Genomic DNA, 4,004 nt, shown 5'->3' with positions numbered 1-4,004 from the left:
ATCACCTGCATATGATGTTTATATCTCTCAACTGATTCGATACGTAAGAGCTTGTTATGCGTATAGTCAGTTTTTAAATCGAGGCAAGTTACTGACAAACAAGTTGATGGTTCAGGGGTTTCAACAGTCTCGATTGAATTCAGCATTTCGCAAATTCTATGGTCGTTATATCGATCTAGTTCGTCAATACAACCTCGCATTGGGTCAAATGCTGTCTGACGTGTTTCATACCGATTGTTAGGCCGTTCGTGGCACACTGATTTTAACTGCAGATAACTCCGTTTACCTGATCATGATATAGGGCTCACGGTGGGTGTGACCGGTCGACAGGGGATGATTACTCCTCCTAGGAACCTGATCCCACCTCTGGTGTGTCCAGAGGTCCGTGTTTGCACAACTATCTATTTTGTATTACTTATAGGAGTTTTGAGATTGATCACTATTCGTTATCTTCTCTGAGGGTAGAAATTGTCCTCCTATCCCGCTTTTTGAATTTTAACTTACAGATCGGGTGTAAAGGTATCCAGATTTGTGACAGCTTCCATCAACAGCGGTTCCACCTTCATTCCATCTTTGATAGCCAAGGGTTTTCGGTCCACCCCGCTTCCCATATATGAAGATGCCTTCCTCCCGGCTGCTATCGTGACGGATCGTTTCCTTAGAATCTGTAGGATACACAAACCCAATATCTGTGGAACTGCCACGAAGTCTCGTTATCATTTCTGTCTTGTTTGCGGCCGTGACGTCATGGCCTACATTATTACTGTACGGGACATACACTGTAATTATCCCACTAAAACCGTCGATATATCTACCAGGGTAAAAGGGAAAACATGTCTGATCACAGACAGTATGGTGGACACAAAATTCCTGTTAGAATTTGTTATTTTTCTGTTCTCCTCTCGCATTATGGTGGACTTGGTGCTGATTGTTTTATACTTTTTCTTACAATGTAGGCTGAGCAACCTGTCACCAACAAACTTGTAGAAAGTCTCTAAAACTGAAATCCAAGACAAAGAAAGTCCCCACAACAGAAGTAGGGTTCGCAGACAAGTACGGAAGAGGACCCTCGACGGACTCCGATGAGGCCCAGAACTACAACGTCAAACAGGTTCTCTTTTGTGTTTTGGAAAAACTTATCTTTAAAATCTAAGACAGCAACTGTAAAGAAGAAATCCACTGGATCAGACAAGAAATTAATGAAGGAACTGAAGCAGGCATTGAAAACTCGTTCATCAGCAGACTCAAAAGTCACCAAATCCCGAAGGAAGATTCACGCTTGCAAGACCAAATTTCTGGTGACCAACCTCTTTATTTTACCATACTCCATTGTTGTTATTCTCCGTCACACTGACCCATATTTCTACACACGTCTGACTTCCGGTGGTAAAGCGGTGTATAATGTAGTCCTTTGGTCGGTAAACTCAGTAGTGAATCCCATTGTGCATTGCGTCATCAATAAACGTTTCAGAAAACGCAACAGAGACGTGCTTGAACAGTCATTAATCTGCTTTGCACGTGATTATTGATCAAGAAACCTCAGCAAACACGCTCTCCAATCGTTTTAATATGATGTGTACATAATGATTGAGTTTTAAAATATATATTTACAACTGCATGTAGACATTGTTATGTTTTATTATAGGTGTGCGTTTATTTTTGCTGTTTGATGATACATTCACTGATTTTGACTGCGGATAACTCCGTTTACCTGATCAGGATATAGGGCTCACGGCGGGTGTGACCGGTCAACAGGGGATGCTTACTCCTCCTAGGCACCTGTTCCCACCTCTGGTGTGTCCAGGGGTCCGTGTTTGCCCAACTATCTATTTTGCATTGCTTGTAGGAGTTATGAGATTGATCACTGTTCGTTATCTTCACCTTGCATTCAATAGAACAAACAAAATTCAAAATCTGACATGACAATACCTAAGCTTATCACACGATAATGTTCTAAATTGTGATGTCTAGATAGTCCTTCAGAAATTAGTACGGAAGAAAAATTATTTCTGAGAATTACTTAGCTGGTAACGGTAAGTGAAAATCCAAGTAAAGTGTATAAAATTCGTCATTAGATATGGCGAATGTAAACAGTATGCTGTTCTGTGTAAGTATTGAGATCCGATATCGTCGTGACCACTTGTGTTTACATTCTAATTCAGTTTCCGGAAACACAGCTTAGATGGTAGATTCCCAAACATGTCTCATTGTTATATGATAGTACTATTATATCTAATGTATGTTGTACAAACATTTATAGATTTCAAGCTGTATGCGGGAATTTTTTATCTATCATTCAAATTTGACTCTAAATTATCTTTTTCGGAATGTATCAAACAATCCTCTTTTCCAGACAGAATGAAAACATAACAGAAATATTCAAACCTTTAACTAAATAATAAAAATGCTATATATTATCATTTTATAATGATTAAATAAGAAGTCAAACAGCTTAATCCAGCATAGTTGAATAAAAAATGTCATTTTTCATGTAAAAATTGACTCTTTAGTGACCCAAATGGCATGCACGTGTTACCATGGCAACGGAGTTGCATAGCAACCAACTTATGATGGTTTTACATTACTTGTGTCAGATTAAGTCGATGTGCCAAATTTGAAAAAACAAATCAGTGACAGTGCGTGCCGGACCCCTTATATAAATGTTTAAGTGGTTACAGAGAATGGCTCTTAAGATAACCCAATCAAACACTACTGGTGCATGAATTACATATAATAATTTTGCACTGTTCATTATCTTCACTTTTTCATGCATTCGGAACTTAAATAATCGAGTTAATAGTGTTAGGTATAACAAGGAGTAATCACAGGGGCATCTTATCCGCTCTGTTCTCTATCACACATATGATTATCAATGCATTTATATATGTGTGATAGAGAACAGAGCGGATAAGATGCCCTTGTTGAGTAATCGGGCGATTCGTTCCAGACGACAAAATGTATTAAAGAATTATTTGAAAACATTCAGTTAATAAAGCACTGCTATGCGTTTCTTTTCTTTCTTTCTTTTTTTTTTTTTTTTTTTTTTTTTTTTTTTTTTTCGTTTTAGTATATTTAACAATCAAAGTATCAGAACTCTGGGTAGCTGGCAGTAGACATGGCTCGGCGGCAGGAATACTTCACAGAGAAACTATTAAAACTGGTTCTGACAACGGATTACTTACCTAATCATAACCCCACATACTGGGTGGGGATTTTATTTCCCTATCTTACCGGAATCTCAGGACGCAACCAGGTTAGAAGTATAGGATCAAAGATGGTATTGTTAACGGAATCACCGTGCTGAGTAATGATATCAGTAACCATACCGCCATCATGACATTCTGGGGGGAAACTGAGGAGAGGACATGATCATCACAACCACTAGCATTCACTCGTACAATCCACCCATGCTACACTTGTGGAGAAATGGGGCACTGGTTGTCAGAATGATCTCAGAAAGGAAAGAAAAGCAAAGAAAAACATTCCTGTCAGCTGGGATGATTCTCCGGTACCTTTAGAGTCCGATGATCCAAGCAAATGGAGGCACCCTGAACCCCAAAGAAAAAGAGAGTTATCAAGAAAAATATGTGGAACGTTGTGAAATTGAATCAGACAGAAACTGTGTTACGTACGAAACATTTACTGTTTCAAAATTGTATGATTTCCGAGACAGCGAATGATTCACTCCACTTCCGAACGGGAGGTCAAATCAGTGCATTGACTGATTGATCTGTATATTGTTTAACGTCACATTCGAGAATATTTCACTCTCATGGAAACGTCACCATTACCGGTGAAAAGTTGCAAAATATTGGCCTATGCTCGGCACTTTTGGCCATTGAGCAGGGGGGGGGGGGGGGGGTCTTTATCGTGCCACGGAGTCTCGGTTTTTGCAGTCTGATCCGAAGGACCGCCCCATATAGTTTTCTCTTACGACAAACAAATGGGTACTGAGGACCTATTCTAAATCGGATCCCACGGGATTCAAATGACCTCCCTATCTG

General features: G+C 39.5%; 1 pseudogene; it reads left to right on the top strand.

Moving 5' to 3' along the window:
- The first annotated feature begins 452 nt into the window (after positions 1 to 452).
- LOC125647070 (uncharacterized) lies at positions 453 to 1,529 on the top strand (annotated as a pseudogene).
- The last annotated feature ends 2,475 nt before the right edge of the window (positions 1,530 to 4,004 follow it).

This window comes from Ostrea edulis, chromosome 6, assembly GCF_947568905.1.
Source record: "Ostrea edulis chromosome 6, xbOstEdul1.1, whole genome shotgun sequence".
In the NCBI taxonomy this organism is placed as follows: Eukaryota; Metazoa; Mollusca; class Bivalvia; order Ostreida; family Ostreidae; genus Ostrea; species Ostrea edulis.
The sequence above is the reverse complement of the archived record's forward strand: the minus strand, read 5'-3'. Positions and strand labels throughout refer to the sequence as shown.